General features: G+C 47.0%; 1 protein-coding gene across 1 annotated transcript in view; it reads right to left on the reverse strand.

The window, feature by feature from the left end:
• The window catches only part of RFTN2 (raftlin family member 2), a 484,037-nt gene that overhangs the window by 6,265 nt on the left and 458,857 nt on the right, over positions 1–18,915 (reverse strand). The gene's annotated exons all lie outside the window — the stretch shown is intronic.

Raw genomic sequence — 18,915 nt, forward strand, 5'->3', positions numbered from 1 at the left:
TAAAAATAATCTTCAACACCAGTGTTTTTTACTTGTTATTTTTAGATGTCAATTTCAAAAGTTTTTTCTTTCTTTCTGTGAAATACAGAATACATAATGCCATATGATTATTCTAGAAGATAAGATTTGTCTGTAACTACCTCTTGCCTTGACAAACAGCCATTGTGCAGAATGTTTTTCATCCAAATAAAATACACTTATTTATTTAAATGTGCTTTTCCTACAATAAACAATTGCTCTCCTATAAAAGTCACTAGAGAAGCAATTTGTAGGATAATACAAATAATGCTGGTGTAGATGCGGGTCGGTGATGAACCGTTGATACATTTATATACACCGTATTTATCGGCGTATAACACGCACCTCATTTTAAGAAGGAAATCTCCCCCCCCTCCCATAGTGTTCCCCACCCTCATCCCATAGTGTCCCCCCCTTTCCATAGTATTCTCCCCCCCTCCCATAGTATTTTCCACCCCCTCCCATAGTGTTCCCCCCCTCATCCCATAGTGTTCTCCCCCCCTCATCCCATAGTGTTCTCCCCCCCTCCCCTTGTCCCATAGTGCACGTTCCCTCCCCTTGTCCCATAATTACTTACCTGTCTTGAAGCGTGGGCCGGCTTCACAGCGCGCACCGCGGTACAGGAATTTAAATTTCAGGTTCCGGTTTCCGGCGGGACTGAAAGGAAGTGTGCACACTGAGTGTGCACACTGAGAAATTGAAGTTCCAGTACCGCGGTGCGCGCTGAACACCGGCCCACGCTTCAAGACAGGTACGTAAACCTTCACATTCGCTCCATAAGACGCACAGACATTTCCCCTCACTTTTGAGGGGAAAAAAAGTGCGTCTTATGGAGCGAAAAATATGTATATCGTCGTATAACACGCACACATCATTTGCCCCCTATTTTCAGGGAGAAAAAGTGCGTGTTATACGCCAATAAATACGGTATATATGAATTGGGGCAACATTTTTTTTTTTTCTTGAGCTTATTTGCATACGCCTACCCAGAATCCCTTGCAGTAGTGACAGCACTGTTAAAGTGAGATTTCTATGGGAAAAGCAAGTCTTATGACTTGACTGGTGTGTGTATTTGTGTTTAACAATGTATTAACTATCCACTTACTTAAGGTGGAAGGGGTTTTCATCCACACTTTTTTCCCCACCACAACTCTCTTGGTATGTACTTTACAAGTAAAGCCAAACCTCCATAGCAAGCCAGTAACCAACCTCATGCTGATGAGTTGCATTAACAATGAAACAGCTGTCCATGCGTGGTTCACAGGCTTTGCTCCTCTTACAGAGTTGTGTTTCAAAGCTGTTGTATAAAACAAACACATACTCCAAGGAATCCATGTATATAGTGGAATTGAGGCAAAAATATGGTACCCAGAATCCCCTGCAGTAGTGAGAGCAAATATATTAATATATTTGTGGTCAGGGACAATAAGCCAAGTTATATTTAGTGGTGGTGTAAGTCATTTTTGGAGTGCAGAAAACCGACATTCGGGTAGGCCTGTAAAATTTAATAACTTATTAAAGAGAGCATTTGAGTGAACTGAACCAGGAAATATCGGCCCAGAGGAAGAGGAGGCCTAGGCCGCATTTAAAGAACACCCTCGAATGCCCACTCATTACAGCTTTGTTCCAACATCAACTACAGGCAGAGTCCCACTCATACTCAACTCTAGTGATTCAAGTGTGAATTAATCTCAAGTGTACAAGAGCAGTTAACAAACACATCCAGCCATCTTGGATGTCAGCCCCCAATTTGTTTTACACTTGTTTTGTTAGCTTACAGGTTGCTCTATGATATGTTTTTCTTTTTTTCCATGTATTCATGTATATATGAGTTTGACGTGGAGATATCAGTTACTACTTTATTGAAAATTATACATATTGTTTTCATACAGGTTAGCGCACCCTCCATTTTCTTATGATAATGAAGGCCGAATGAGGGCCCAACATAACTAAACCCAGCTGCAGAATGGCCAAAAGAGGGCCTAATGAGAAGTTACAGGTGAATGATAGAATTAAATCAGGTTTAATTAATTTTTAAAATATATGAGTAGACCGTTTACAATTTAGTATGTTATTGGTGACACCAATAACAAGTGGCGGACCTGGTTCGTGGCAAGTCTTGATGTGAAGTGTGGCAATAACATACTTAGATGATGAAAGTGTATATGGCCGTATAACCATATAACAGACATAATTATGACCAACATAATTTTAAAGTATACAAAGATAAAAGAGATAAAAGTAGCGCTAGATTTTGGAAAAAGTAATTAGTGCTGCTAACAATCACCAAGTGCAATGTCACTATATTACACTTAAAAACACGTGATAAAACAAAGTATAAAGTGATTAAGCGCACATAAAGGAATGCATTTACCTCATAGAATGTATATATAAAAATATGTAACATAGGTTCCTCTTGTAGAGCAATTCTTTAACCTATATAAAATAAATATACATACACATAGTGTAATCTGTATTTTTATAAAATATAAAAGATAGAAATAGTCTGTAAACTCACAATCTTTTGAGCCTATTAAAAGTTGGCTCTGGACTTATGGGGCATTTCATCTCACTCCAGGAGATAAGTGTAGAGATATACTCAGTAGTCACATCCACAGGAACTCAGGAACTTAGTGATGTCAGCAACAAAAATTCCAGGATCCCAGGTGACAAGTATAAAAAGTATTTATTTAAACTTTTGTATATAAAATAAAAATAAAAGCACAACGCATTTCAACCTCTGTAAGGTCTTCCTCAGGTGAAGATATACTGTACATTGAACATATATAGGTCTTTACTTAATTACAACTAATGTTAATTAGGGTAAAATTCCCTCCCACTGCCAAATATGGTCCCAACCGGATATGGTTCGCCATCCCCAATATGGCGCCATTTCCGGTTTATGACCTCCACCAATGTCCTCCCCCACAAGACCAATAATTGTGTCCATATCGTCTCTTGCGTTTGGTCACTTCCGGTGACGTATTCTCAAGTTCCGTCGCGTCACTTCCGCCCATGGTTGGCTTCCAAAGCATTGCGTCACTTCCGGTGACGTATTGTTCCGACGTCACTTCCTATTGCATATTCTCATTGCGGCGATCTTTTTCTCTGTAGCCCATTTTAGAAGTGGGCATAAATGCCCATAATGTCCAATACAAGCAAGAATGGAAGAGATGACAGCAAAATATAATCAGAGATATATTAAATATATATAATAAAATGTATATTTATAAAAACTACTAAAAAGAACTGCTAAAATGAAAAATAAAAAATAGTAATAAATAATTACAATAAATCTTCCTGCTATTTCATAAATATAAATATGCAAAGAACCAGTAATGTGCATAAACCCTAATAATAGCCCTAAATAGTGTTAAAAAACAGCATATAAAAAAGGAATAGAAATATGAGGGTCATAAAATGCAGTTTATCTCAAAATCTATGTTTCACATGTATAGGCCCCAAAATTGAGCCTGACATAAACTCAGACTGTTAGTTTCAACACCTAGCTATATAATTATTAAACAATGTAGGCCCAGTGAGTGCCCAGAGGGCAGACATACAGAATACAAATAGGTATTGAGACATCAAGGTCAATAAAAGCAATTAATAAAATGGTATTACTTATCTTTCTTTCCAAGCACATGACTGAGTCCTGCAGCTGCTCATCCTGCTTCCTGGGTCGTCATACCGACACATCTAACACTCCAATCCAATACTCCTCATAGAGAAGCAATGAGGACTAAAACTACTTGCACGACAGTGCTGCACTCCTACTGGAGGCTAGCTGTAAGATCCAGGATTGACTCGATTCTCAAAGTGGAAGCCCCTCTAGTGGTATATAGACATGAGGGGTGTATTCAACACTGCAATGTAAACATTTATGTATCTATTTAACAGCGAGGCTTACATTACAGGGTTAAAACTAAAGGACCATTGCACCTAGACTATTTCACTGAGATTAAATGGTCCGGGTGTCTTTAATGGCCCTTTTAAATTGTTTTCCAGCAGCCATTTTTTTTTCTTCCAAAGTGATATTTTATTGAATTTTAAATCATGTTAATGGGGGACATAAATGAAAAAGGTAAGCAGCTGCGGCCACAGCCTAATATACAGCATAGTAATAAACATGAAGAAGGACATCAGTACCACACATTAGGCCGTGCTTCCAGAAGCTAAACTGACTACCTCCACTTGGTCTCTGTTGCGGAGCATTTGTTTTCCAACATGGGCGTCCGCAGGAATTTTTCCAGGGGGGGGGGGGGGGGGGCATAATTGTAATGACATCTATGCTTGGCCCCTTTTTGACAGTGTCATGAAGGGGAGGTGCATAGTGATTATCACATAAAGCCAGGGTGAATAGCGTTTTCACAACTATGGTGTCAGGAATACATGTTTGTTAACCCCTTAACCCCTTAATGACACATGACGTGTCTGACACGTCATGATTCCCTTTTATTCCAGAAGCTTGGTCCTTAAGGGGTTAAGCAAATTAAATGAACATTCTGGTCACCATAACAACTTCATAACAACACCATAACAACTTCATCTAAATGAAAATGCTATGATGCCAGGAAGCCCCTGGGTGCTCTTTCCTTTAAGGTGTTAAACTGCTCTCAAATGGTTTAACCCCAAGGCTTCCTCCAGCTCCAGGTCCCTCAGTGGTATTCGGCATCTGAAACGGAGTGTCAGGAAGTGCAGATTCACGTCAGGCATGGGTGCCGCTGATTGGCTAGAGTTGACAGTTGACGCTCTAAGCCAATCGCTAGTTCCCGGTTCATAATTTTTTAAAACTTTTTTATGAATGGGGAGCTACTGATTGGCTTAGTCAATCAGTCGCTCTAGTCAATCAGCAACACCCCTACCCAGCGGCACTCTGTGCTTCCTGACACTCAGTAAATAAAAGTGAACACATTAACACTGATATTTTTTTTTTTTACCTGGGGAGATGAGAAGGTCCAGAGTTTCCCTGCCAGGCCCAGGTACCAATGCCTTATGATGTGGTGTCCAGAATAAAGTGGAGGGTTCACTTCATTTGTCCTTCCTGCTTCAATCTCCTTTTCTTATCCTTCATTTGACAGTCTTCTTTTTCTTCTGACACTGTCTTCTATATTTGGCTCCTTCTGCGCCCTTCTGCTCTTTTCTCATTATGATTCCTTTCTGCTCCTTGCAGACCCTTTCTGCTCCTTCTCCTATTTTAGCTTTGTGCTCCTTGCTGTCCCTTTCTGCTCCTTCTTCAACTTTACCTTTGTGCTCCTTCTGATTCTTTCTGCTCCTTTACATTTGTGCTCCTTCTGTCCCTTTCTGCTCCTTGCAGACCCTTCCTGCCCCTGCTCCTTGCATACCCTTCCTGCTCCTTGCTGCCCCTGCTCCTTGCAGACCCTTCCTGCTCCTTGCTGCCCCTGCTCCTTGCAGACCCTTCTTGCTCCTTGCTGCCCCTGCTCCTTGCTGACTCTTCATTTAGCCTCCCCTCCCCCCATGCCTCACTTGCCTAATATATAGGCTGCCCCCCATGCCTCACTTGCCTAATCTATAGGCTGCCCCCCCCCCCCATGCCTCACTTGCCTAATCTTTAGGCTGCCCCCCATGCCTCACTTGCCTAATCTTTAGGCTGCCCCCCCATGCCTCACTTGCCTAATCTTTAGGCTGCCCACCCATGCCTCACTCGCTTAATCTTTAGGCTGCCCCCCCATGCCTCACTCGCCTAATCTTGAGGCTGCCCCCCCATGCCTCACTTGCCTAATCTATAAGCTGCCCCCCCATGCCTCACTCCCCTAATCTATAGGCTGCCCCCCCCATGCCTCACTCCCCTAATCTATAGGCTGCCCCCCCCATGGCTCACTCCCCTAATATATAGGCTTCCCCCCATGCGTTACTCCCCTAATATATAGGCTGCCCCCCATGCCTTACTCCCCTAATCTATAGGCTGCCCCCCATGCCTTACTCCCCTAATATATAGGCTGCCCCCATGCCTTACTCCCCTAATATATAGGCTGCCCCCCCATCCCTCACTCCCCTAATATATAGGCTGCCCCCCATGCCTCACTCCCCTAATATATAGGCTGCCCCCCATGCCTCACTCCCCTAATATATAGGCTGCCCCCCCATTCCCTCACTCCCCTAATATATAGGCTGCCCCCCCATCCCTCACTCCCCTAATATAAAGGTTGCCCCCATCCCTCACTCCCCTAATATAAAGGCTGCCCCCCCATCCCTCACTCCCCTAATATATAGGCTGCCCCCCCATCCCTCACTCCCCTAATATATAGGCTGCCCCCCCCACTCCCCTAATATATAGGCTCCCCCCCCATCCCTCACTCCCCTAATATATAGGCTCCCCCCCATCCCTCACTCCCCTAATATATAGGCTGCCCCCCATGCCTCACTCCCCTAATATATAGGCTGCCCCCCATGCCTCACTCCCCTAATATAAAGGCTGCCCCCCCATTCCTCACTCCCCTAATATATAGGCTGCCCCCCCATCCCTCACTCCCCTAATATATAGGCTGCCCCCCCATCCCTCACTCCCCTAATATAAAGGCTGCCCCCCCATCCCTCACTCCCCTAATATATAGGCTGCCCCCCCATGCCATACTCCCCTAATATATAGGCTGCCCCCCATGCCTTACCCCCCTAATATATAGGCTGCCCCCCCATCCCTCACTCCCCTAATCTATAGGCTATTTTAAACCCCCCATCCCATCCCCCACTTACCTGATCTGTAGGCTGTCTCTGCCTGCATGTGTTGCTCCCCTGCGGTTACACTCAGCAGAGAGAAGCAGGGATAGATGCAGCTTCCTATCCCTGTCTCTCTCCATACACAGCGCCACCTCCTGGCCGGCGTCGGTATTGCAGTTCATTTTAAATCTCGCACGAAAAATAGCAGAACAAGCTGAAAAATCCAGGGGGGGGGCAAGTGCCCCCCCTTGCCCCCCCCCTGCGGATCCTGCTCCACTTGCCCCCCCCTGCAGTATCCTGCTCCACTCAGACACGGACTACACCTGTCTGTATTTTTTTTGTGTGGATTTAATGTAAGGTGCATGCGTGCGTCTATTAGATGTGAATTGTAGTAGTTGTTGTGCCTCTGGAAGTTCACTCATTTAGTTGCACTGTTTGTGAACTGTGGATGTCTTATATGGCCGCCTTGAGATCTGCAACCTTATGGACAATGGATTAGTAAGGTTATAGTGGGGTATACACAGAGAATGTAACTTTGTACAGTGTGGGTAGCTCTCGCAAGCAATACCATCTCCTTCTGTGGTGCCTCTGATTTTTCAAATTTGTTGCAAAGTCAGCATAAAATACTTTTTTATTTCTATTTATGTCTCTGTGCAATGTATTTAGTTAGCTGTCTTCCACACCCCCAGTTTGCCCCCTGGGTCTAATATGGTCCTTCCACCAGGTCTTTGCCTCCATCATGTGTTTCGCAGGGCTAAAGTCTTGTTTCATATTCTATGTTTATAGAGACCTCCTTGACCATGTCTTCTCATGTGGGCGGAGTGGCCACCTATATTGTATTTTGCGCATAAGTTCCAAATAGGATGCACATCTAGATCTTCCCTTGTGTGCTAGGAATGCGTCTTGCCACTGGTTTTACCTATATCAGTCTGCCACGCTGTTAAAAATGTGGTCATCACATCCTTGGTTGTGTCGTTTAGCATTGCATAAATATACAAGAGTGTTTTTTAAGGTATCACTGCTGACTCACATATTTGCTGTCAGGGTGGCGGTCCGATGTCCGGAACCCAGACACAGTGTCCAGGCGGCGGAGCAGGACCGGGACCCAGTATGCCTGATGTTCAGAGTAGGAGTCACAGCGTGGAGGTGGATTAGCAGGGTCTGGTGCAGGGTAACCGCACGCCCCCTGGTGTTGAGCACCAGCGTTTGTGCAGCCACATACCAAGACCCTGAATCAGCTTCAGCGGATACCAGGAACTAGGAGCTTGGAAATTAAGCAGACCTCCCAGACGCTGAATAGGGAGGCTCTGCAGCAAGATTGTATCCAGTACTAGAAACAAGGCAAGACTAGAGATAGACACCAAACATGAAAACAAGACAGAACTAATAGAACCCAGAACCAGAGAAGGATAGTAAGCTAAACCCAGAACATATACACAAGACATGAGCAGGGGCGGACTGACAGGTCGGGCAGATCGGTCATGGACCGAGGGCCCGGCAGCACAGACATGATCTGGCTGAGGAGATCAGAGATCTCCTCAGCCAGAACAACATGATGTCTCTGTTATTCCAGTGATATGCTGCAGGGTCCCTGCAGCATATCACTCTGTAGTTTACTCCCTTCCTCCCTCACCCGTTTCCCCTCTCTCAGGGAGACCTGGCAGTGAGTATTCAGTTCTTGCTGCCAGGTCTCCAGCCGTGCGGTGCTGTGTGAGGAGGAAGAGGCGGGGCTAGGAAGTGACATCACTTCCTGCCCTGCCTGAAGAGCAGCCGGAAGATATGGAGCTGCAGCAGCCTCGCAGACAGCACAGGTAAGCTTCTTATAATTTTAATTCAGCTCAGCACCCACCTCAGCCCCTCTGTACCCACCTCAGTGCCCACATCAGACCCCCAGTACCCACCTCAGCCCCCCTGTAACCACCACAGCCCCCCTGTACCCACCTCAGCCCCCCTGTACCCACCTCAGCCCCCCCTGTACCCACCTCAGCCCCCAGTACCCACCTCTGCTCCCACCTCAGCCCCCCAGTACCCACCTCAGCCCCCAGTACCCACCTCTGCTCCCACCTCAGCCCCACTGTACCCACCTCAGTGCCCAGTACCCACCTGTGCTCCCACCTGAGCCCCCCTGTACCCCCTGAGCCCCCCTGTACCCACCTCAGTGCCCAGTACCCACCTGTGCTCCCACCTGAGCCCCCCTGTACCCACCTCTGCTCCCACCTCAGCCTCCCTGTACCCACCTCAGCCCCCCTGTACCCACTTCAGCCCCCAGTACCCACCTCTGCTCCCACCTCAGCCCCCCAGTACCCACATCAGCCCCCCTGTGCCCACCTAAGCCCCCCAGTGCCCACCTCTGCTCCCACCTCAGCCCCCCTGTACCCACCTCAGCCCCCAGTACCCACATCAACACCCCTGTGCCCACCCCAGCCCCCCAGTACCCACCTCTGCTCCCACCTCAGCCCCCCAGTACCCACCTCTGCTCCAACTCAGCCCCCCTGTACCCACCTCTGCACCCACCTCAGCCCCCCTTTACCCACCTGTGCTCCCACCTCAGCCCTCAGTACCCACATCAGCCCCCTGTGCCCACCTCAGCCCCCAGTACCCACCTCAGCCCCCCTGTGCCCACCTCAGCCCCCCTGTACCCACCTCTGCTCCCACCTCAGCCCCCCTGTAACCACCTCAGCCCCCCTGTGCCCACCTCAGCCCCCCCTGTGCCCACCTCAGCCCCCCTGTAACCACCTCAGCCCTCGGTACCCACCTTAGCCCCCGGTACCCACCTCTGCTCCCACCTAAGCCCCCCTGTAAGCACCTCAGCCCCCACCTCAGCCCCACTGTACCCACCTCAGTGCCCAGTACCCACCTGTGCTCCCACCTGAGCCCCCCTGTAACCCCCTCAGCCCCCCTGTACCCACCTCAGCCCCCCTGTACCCACCTCTGCTCCCACCTCAGCCCCCCCAGTAGCCACCTCTGCTCCCATCTCAGCCCCCTGTACCCACCTCTGCTCCCACCTCAGCCCCCCTGTACCCACCTCTGCTCCCACCTCAGCCCCCCTGTACCCACCTGTGCTCCCACCTCAGCCCCCCTGTGCCCACCTCAGCCCCACAGTACCCTCCTCTGCTCCCACCTCAGCCCCCCTGTACCCACCTCTGCTCCCACCTCAGCCCCCTGTAACCACCTCAGCCCCCCCCCTGTGCCCACCTCAGCCCCCCTGTGCCCACCTCAGTCCCCGGTACCCACCTCTGCTCCCACCTAAGCCCCCTGTAAGCACCTCAGCCCCCAGTACCCATCTCTGCTCCCACCTCAGCCTCACTGTACCCATCTCAGTGCCCAGTACCCACCTGTGCTCCCACCTGAGCCCCCTGTAACCACCTCAGCCCCCCTGTACCCACCTCAGTGCCCAGTACCCACCTGTGCTCCCACCTGAGCCCCCCTGTAACCATCTCAGCCCCCAATACCCACCTCTGTTCCCACCTCAGTCCCCCAGTACCCACTACAGCCCCCCAGTACCCACCTCTGCTCCCACCTCAGCCCCCTGTACCCACCTCAGCCCCCAGTACCCACATCAGCCACCCCTGTGCCCACCTCAGCCCCCCAGTACCCACCTCTGCTCCCACCTCAGCCCCCCTGTACCCACCTGTGCTCCCACCTCAGCCCTCAGTATCCACATCAGCCCCCCTGTGCCCACCTCAGCCCCCAGTACCCACCTCAGCCCCCCTGTGCCCACCTCTGCTCTCACCTCAGCCCCCCTGTGCCCACCTCAGCCCCCCTGTGGCCACCTCAGCTCCCCTGTACCCACCTCAGCCCCCCTGTACCTACCTTAGCCCCCGGTACCCACCTCTGCTCCCACCTAAGCCCCCCTGTAAGCACCTCAGCCCCCTGTACTCACCTCAGCCTCCAGTACCCACCTCAGCCCCCAGTACCCACCTCAGCCCCCAGTACCCACCTCTGCTCCCACCTCAGCCCCCATTACCCACCTGTGCTCCCACCTCAACCCCCCCAGTACCCACATCAGCCCCCATTACCCACCTGTGCTCCCACCTCAACCCCCCAAGTACCCACATCAGCCCCCCTGTACCCACCTCTGCACCCACCTCAGCCCCCTTGTACCCACATTAGCACCCAGTACCCACCTCTGCTCCCACCTCAGCCCCCCTGTACCCACCTCAGCCCCCCTGTACCCACCCCAGCCCCCCGTACCCACCTTAGCCCCCAGTATCCACCTCTGCACCCACCTCAGCCCCCAGTACCCACATCAGCCCCCCTGTACCCATCTCTGCTCCCACATCAGCCCCCTAGTACCCACCTCTGCTCCCACCTCAGCCACCCTGTACCCACCTCAGCCCCCCTGTACCCACCTCAGCCCCCGTACCCACCTTAGCCCCCAGTATCCACCTCTGCACCCACCTCAGCCCCCAGTACCCACATCAGTCCCCCTGTACCCATCTCTGCTCCCACATCAGCCCCCCAGTACCCACCTCTGCTCCCACCTCAGCCACCCTGTACCCACCTCAGCCCCCCTGTACCCACATCAAACCCCCTGTACCCACCTCAGCCCCCAGTACCCACCTCTGCTCCCACCTCAGCCCCAACATATTCTGCAGCGCTGTACAATAGATAAAACAAGAGAAAAAATTAATCTAACACAACCCTTCGACATACAGGAACACAACATCACTAGCAACATCCCCACACACGCAACCCCACAAGTAGACTCCAAACACATGTGGCTAGTTGTAAGGTTGTACATGTGGGGGGTGCTGCATGTGATGTCCTAAGCAAAATCAGTGGAAGTGTGTAATTACATTTGCTTTATTTCTTTATTTTAATTGCTAGGGAGGCACGCCAGCAAGGGTTACTCCATCTAATAACAGTGTTTATTAAAACACTGTTTTGGTTGGATTAACCCCATAAAAGTAAATCTGGCCATTTTGGGGGGCATTGCGGATGTGGGAGTCAGGTATGTGTGGCTCTCACGCAGCCATTCTGTGTGCTGGGCAGCCTACACAAAATATATGTGTAAAAGCGGCAGAAAGAAGGGGGAGAAGAGTAGCAGGGGGCCAGAAAACCAGGAGGGCGGGCCCTTGATCACCCACTGCCCGAGGGCCCTGTGAGGTGTCAGTCCGCCCCTAAACATGAGGAAAACATGAACATAACATGGGCATGACTGGACAGGACTGTACATGGACTGGGTATACAAACTAAAACAAGACAAGATAACATAGGCAAAACAAGAGGAGAAATAACTAAGTACTACATATGGAAATTATGGGGATTTAGTCACACTATATTATCATACATTGCATAAGCCTGCCAACAACACCAATGTACCCCATATCTGGCAGGTCCTACACTGCCTAATGTATGCTAAAACAACCAAAAGACATATATAGCACTTACCTGCAAGAAAGGGCAGAAGCCTTGAGGAGCCGCCTGCAGGAACACTGAAACAGAGTGAATGATGGAAAACAAACGGGTGTGGCAACATAAAACAAACATTTAAATGAAACCTGGAGACTGGGAATCCCAGGGATGGATTACAGGAATGAACCCAGAAATCCCAGCATGAAGAAAACCAGACATAGAATAGAAAACCAAAAAACAAGAAAAACTAAACAAGAATTGTAACAAGAGTACTGGATACTAGAAGCCAAGGCCAGACATCTCCACAGAACAGAGCAGGACGTGACATTTGCTCAATTCGTTCTGTCGTTGTCAGGAGAGCTAGGTCGGTTGAACGTGTCAACAGCGATTTCAATTGCACATATGAGAACAAAGGGAATAAACAAAGGGATTTAACTCCTAAATGGCAGAGGGTTGAGAAGTGAGGCTGCAGGGGCATGTTCTATATACCAAAACTGCTTAATTAAGCTAAAGTTGTTCAGGTGACTATAGTGTCCCTTTAACTCCAGCTATATGTTTCCATAGAAGTAGCTCATGCTTTCTATCTAATCCTGATTTTTGGCACCATAGCGCTATCCCAATTTATATATTTAGTAGACATACCCTAACCATTAACCCAAGCAATTAATAAAGGATTTTCCCAAATACTTACATAGGTGTTGGGAGGGTACTGTCTTCTATCATTTTAGTTCACCAAGATTGCCTTTGGTTGTCACATTTGTATTTTTTAACTTTATTGTTTGCTCTATTTCATGAAAAGGGATATCCAACATTTTCTGGTTCCGATCTTTCGGAATAAATCCTATATTTAAACTAGGGTTAGGCCCTTTTTAGTTGGGTATTCCCGTTAGACCTTTTCCTTTTCTTTTTTTCTTTAGCATTTTTAGTTATCCGCAATCCCAAGAATGTAATATAATCCAATCTCCAATCTAGAGGGAAGGCTACTTTCATTTGTTCTATAATTTGTCTGGCCTACCCCAATAGCTTAGGTTTTTGTGACATTACATTTATAATAGGCCTGATCGCCATACTTTCGGATTTCTTCTAGTAGGTTTGGCAGGGGGATTTAAGGTTGTGTTGGCATCATCCAGAAACAGGTTGGCTTTGTATTCCTTCCCTCCCGCAGTTACACCATGGATTGATGTGTTTTCCCTTATTTAACTGCCAAGGGCTCCAGAGCCAGGACATACAGCAGAGGGGAGAGGGGCCATCCTTGCCTTGTACCATTAGTAAGCTCAAAAGGCTCAGACAAAAAGCCTGAGTTGAGCACCTGGACTGTTGGTGAACTATATAAGGCCTTTATTACCGACATAAACCCCTCCGGGATACCAAACCCACTCAGAAGTGCCTCAAGGAACCCCCAGTGTAACCGGTCAAAGGCTTTTTTTTTTTTTGCATTGAGGGAGACGAATAGTCCCCCCCCGAGGCTGTGTTTGGAGTTTATACAAAAGGTTAACCACCTTTCTTGTGTTGTAAACTTATTTAGATTAGACCCTGACAAAAGGAACCCATCTATCCTCAAATAGGAAATGTGGACTGGGGAGAAATGTGTATATGCTTTCTCATTGGGATGCGTGACTCTCCATATGTGATAAAGGTGGTGGCTGTAAAGCAGTTTCTGGATGGCCTTGCATTGTCATTTTAAATGGCGATGTCTATGACTCGTTTGGGAGAGTGTTGTATCTGCCTTGGGGTCTTAGATGTGATTAAAGTCTCTACAAACTATAGTGATGCCCTTATGTACATATTCGCTATCGTGTAGAGCATATCATTTATTGTTCCAATCACTATGACATATCTCCCATTAGTGTCAATGTCTTTGGAGTGTAGTGTAAACGTGATGTGTCTGCTGAGCAGTATAGATGCCCCTTTGGATTTAGTAGGAGAGGTAGATTGGAACTGGTGTGGGAACTCTGTTTTTTAGAAGTGTGGGGTGCTCATTGTGGCAGAAATAGGTTTCCTATAAACAGAGCACCTCAGCGCCCTATAATACACCATACAATAAAGACCGTTTTGCAACAACCTCTTAAGCACCATCCTAACATGAGTATGATGTGTCTTCAAATCTGGAGAATATACAAGTATGTCATCAAGGTAGACTACAGCACAGACATGCAGTAGATCTCTAAGGACATTGTTTATGAGATCCTGAAAAACGGCAGGAGCATTACACAATCCAAAAGGCATGACCAGATACTCGTAATGCCCACTACGCGTATTGAACGCCGTTTTCCATTCATCGTTCTCCTTGATACGAACAAGGTTATAAGCCCCCCTGAGGTCTAGTTTAGTAAAATATCTAGAACCTTTGACACGATCAAACAATTCAGTAATGAGGGGGATCGGATAGGCATTTTTAATCGTTATATTGTTTAGGGCTCTGAAGTCTATACACGGTCTCAAATCGCCCTCCTTTTTTGCCACAAAAAAGAAACCAGCCCCGGCAGGAGAGGAGGACCTTCTAATAAAACCTTTACTTAAGGCCTCCCGTATGTACTCCTCCATGACCTGGTTTTCTTTCTCAGAAAGAGGGTAGACCTTACCCCTAGGAGGCATAGTACCCGGTAATAGGTTTATGGCACAGTCATACTCACGGTGTGGGGGTAGCTTATCTGCCTCCCTTTTTTCGAAAACCAAAGCAAGGTCTGCATACACAGAAGGGACAGAAACAGAAAGCGGTTTAGCCGTGGGCACGTTAAGTAAACAAACGGGACGTACTTGGGCCATACAGTCTCGTTGACAGGATTCCCCCCAGGAGAGTATGTCTAAACAACCCCAATCAAGTACTGGGTTGTGTTTCACTAACCAGGGAAAACCCAGAACAATGGAAGCAGTAGGGGAGTCAATTATTTGGAAGGTTAACCTTTCCTTGTGTAAAGCACCCACAGACATAACTATATCTTGGGTTTCATGGGTCACCAGAGGTCTCTCAAGGGGTCTACCATCTATGGCCTCAACGGCCAAGGGTGTGGCCTTTTGGATCAAAGTCAAGGCTGCGGTTCTGGCAAAGGTCTCATCCATAAGGTTGTCAGCCGCACCTGAATCGATCAAGGCTTTAGTTGTTATGGTGGTTTTATTGACCAAAAGAGAGACCGTAGAAATGGTCTGGAGATGGACACATGAGGGGACAAAGTCATAACACCCGAGGCCGACCCCTCTCTAGGCCTTAGGTGCTGGAGTTTCCCTGTAATTTAGGGCATGTATTACAGTGGTGCCCCCTCTTTCCACAATAAAGACATAACCCCTCCCTTCTACGATACGTTCTGTCAGCCTCAGTTAACCCCATAGCACCCAATTGCATGGGTTCGGGGGATGGTTGCCTAGGAGCGGGTAACGCTAGTAATGCAGTACTGGGTAGAGCAGGTAACACCTGTGTATCCAGCCGTCTTTGACTACGTCTCTCTCTAATGTGGTTATCAATAAGGATTACATAGTGTATAATATCATCTAGAAGGACAGGCAGTTCCCTGGATGCTCTCTCATCCAGTATGTAAGCGGCCAAACCCTCCTGAAAGGCTGTTACGAGGGCGTCGTTATTCCAAACCACTTCAGCTGCTAGAGTGCGGAATTCGATAGTATAATCCGCTACAGATCTGTTACCCTGTCGAACCCTAAGCAGAGCTTTGCCAGCAGAGGCAACCCTACCGGGTTGATCAAACGTGCGTTTGAATGCTGACAAAAAATCTGCAAAGGACATAGGAGACATATTTTCCCACATGGGGTTTGCCCATGCTAAAGCTCTCCCAGACAGGTGGTTTATCAAAAAGGCAATTTTGGATCTGTCGGTGGATTCATCACCAAATGGATGTCAATTTGATTGAGGAAACCACGCCACAATGCTGGGTCACCACTATAGCGCTGTGGCGGTTTCATATGGACTACATGAGCAGGAACGGGTACTGGAGTGGCAATGGGCTCGGGCACAGCAGCAACCGCCTCCTGGACGGCAGGCTGCAGGTGTGCAGTACGAGCCAGTATGGTCTGCAAAGCTTGAGCAAACTGATCCATACGGTGGTCCAAGCCATCCATTCTAGCCTCCTGATTAACTAGGAGCTGTGGTATGTCAGCAGGTTCCATTATGGCCCTGTTGTAATGTCACGATTCGGGGAACCCAACACGCTAACACACACACACACACAGAAAGTGTGCAGTACCGGACCTTAGAGTGGCCGGGCTAAGCACACACAGAATAGTCAGGAGATAAGCCGAGTAAGGGGAACCAGAAAACAGAATAACGAGAAACAAGCCGAGGTCAAAGGGTAGGAGAAAGTCACAAAGTCAGATTAACAAGCCAGAGAGTACGTAACCAGAAAGCACACGTTCAGTATCAATACATAAAGCAAAGACCACAACAGGGCACTGAGAGGCAGGAAAGGTAAGTATAAATATCCTAGCCTTAATTCTGATTGGATAACTTCCAATCAGAATTAACAAACACACGTGGGGGGTATTTATACCCCCCACTGTGATTTTTGTACTGTCGCTTTAACGCCGGGTCACGTGAGTGACCCCGGCATACTGATATGGGTGCCGGCTCCCAGCGTGCAGCGTTAGACATGCTACCGCTGGGGGGAGGAGGAGAGGACGCGAGCGGCGTGTCAAGAGGAGAGGACGCCGCTCGCCGAACGGTAAGAGGAGGGGGGACCGCGGGCAGCGACGGACCGAGGGTGAGTGCTGCGAGCGGATTGCAGCCTCCCCTCACCGCTGACCGCGGAGCCCTGACAAAGGGTCTGTTTATGCTTTACGTTTACACTAAGTTGCAAGGACCGAAGTAACCGTGTGGCTCTACTGCATTTATATTTTCACAGCCTGATCCAGATTCGTTCTATGGATTCCTGTTGCTTATCCTTTGATGGGATCCTCTTGGTTGATAGATTCCTGTTTCTGTTCTGGATTTGTTCCGGCTTGCTGGATTGTTGCCTGGATTTAACTGCAATGTTATTGTGCAGTTGGACTGATTAATCGGTTCCTGTTTCTTGTTTGTTTTATTGTGTTTGCATCTTCAAAGATGCTGACTATTATACTGGGATTTGGTATGGGAGTGGCTTATATCACAATGTATACCATATTTTTCATACTTTTTTTTTTAATTATTTGCTGCTATTGGTGGACAGTAAAGAAAGGGATATGCAATATGAGCCTCCGTGTCTTTAAAATAAAATCTATGTAATAGCAAAATCATGTAATTCTCTGCATTCATGTCAATCCTGCTCAAATTCAAGCATGATTAAGACTTAGATCATTACAAGCGTTTGAACAGGCTTGGAGGAATTTCTCTATATTCCTATTCCTTAAATTGCACACCTCTGTATTGTATGTACTCTTGCCTCCTTGATCTTCAGTTGTTTTTCTTGTGATTATTATTTTATTTAATGCTTATGGTCCCATGCTTTGTATATTATTTATTTGTTCAATTGTGCATTGTTGTATTTTGATAAAATAGCAACAGGCCAGTTCCCTTCCTTTCTGTTCCAAAATAAATTGCCTGGTAAATTTCAGAAAAATTCTGCATGGTAGAAATCCTTTAAACACTTTAAATAACTACCCTCTTCCATTTAAGAATTTAAACTCAATTAAACTCAACTTTATTATAGCACTCTAGCTCAGGTCCTATTAACTTCAGTGGTGAAGCACAAAACCTTCCTGGCTGTATGCTTGACAGCTAGTTGATAGGAATGTTGCTAGGGTCACTAAACACCTGGGAATTGAGCCCGCAAATAATCTGTTGACCTGTTCCTAAAACTCTGAGCCTGACTCCTCCCCAATCCTCACCTCTGCTGTGCCCAAATATTTGGCACACTCACAGTTACTTATAGACATACACACAAAGATGCAAATCAAAGATATGCACAGACAGGCAGACACAAACACACACACATATATAAACAAGCACACAAAGGCACAGACACACACATACGCAGACAGGCATAAACAGATGCGCACAGGTACTCACAGGTACACACAGGCACATATAATCTATTGCATAATAATTGCTTTTATAAAAGCTACGTGCTGCCGCAGTTATATACATATAAATACAGATTAGGAAACAGCGTAAAAATAGAAATACAGTTTTAAATCTCATATATTGGGATTCAGTTCCACCACATGGCCATATTCTACAGTATTCCAATATTGCTGCATCCTACACTAATTCAAGTGGGAGGTAGTGCTAATGCTGAAAGAGGCTCATTTTAATAATATGTTGTAAGAGCATTGTAAATATATATAATGCAAAATTAATGTTATATTGCAAAGCCTGCAATATTCTAAACAGACATTAAAAGAATAATAAAAAATAATAATGCATATTTCTTTTTTTAAGAAACAAAGGCAGTCAATTATGCAGTCAAAGTGATAATGCTCTGATATATAAAATCACATTGCATATCACATATCTGCTATATGAAAAGTATAATTAAAGTGACATTACTGTCCAAAGCTCCCTCACATCTATTTTATAGAATCTATACTTTTCTGTGGTCACCTCCAAAGGGGTCTCTGAAACCAGGGCGCTGAGAGGGTTGCTCATCCCAAAGGGAATCTGATTCAAAAGTTTTTTTTGTTTGTTTGTTTTTGCAAGTGAATTTTCAGCGCAAGGTCATTTTGTGTAAACACTCAAAAAGCTGTTCTATTTTACTCACGTTAAGAACAGCCTTGTGAGATTCCTATGCACACTAAAAGTTGGCAATTAAATGTCATTGTTTTAACTTTTTAATATTTCATAGTTAATACAGGAAATAAAGTAATTTAAAATAAAGTATATTAATTGAAAATATTTAATTTCTTTATCTTGGTCCACTGTTCACTGATCTCTCAAGT

Source organism: Pelobates fuscus, chromosome 8 (genome assembly GCF_036172605.1).
Source record: "Pelobates fuscus isolate aPelFus1 chromosome 8, aPelFus1.pri, whole genome shotgun sequence".
Lineage (NCBI taxonomy): Eukaryota > Metazoa > Chordata > Amphibia > Anura > Pelobatidae > Pelobates > Pelobates fuscus.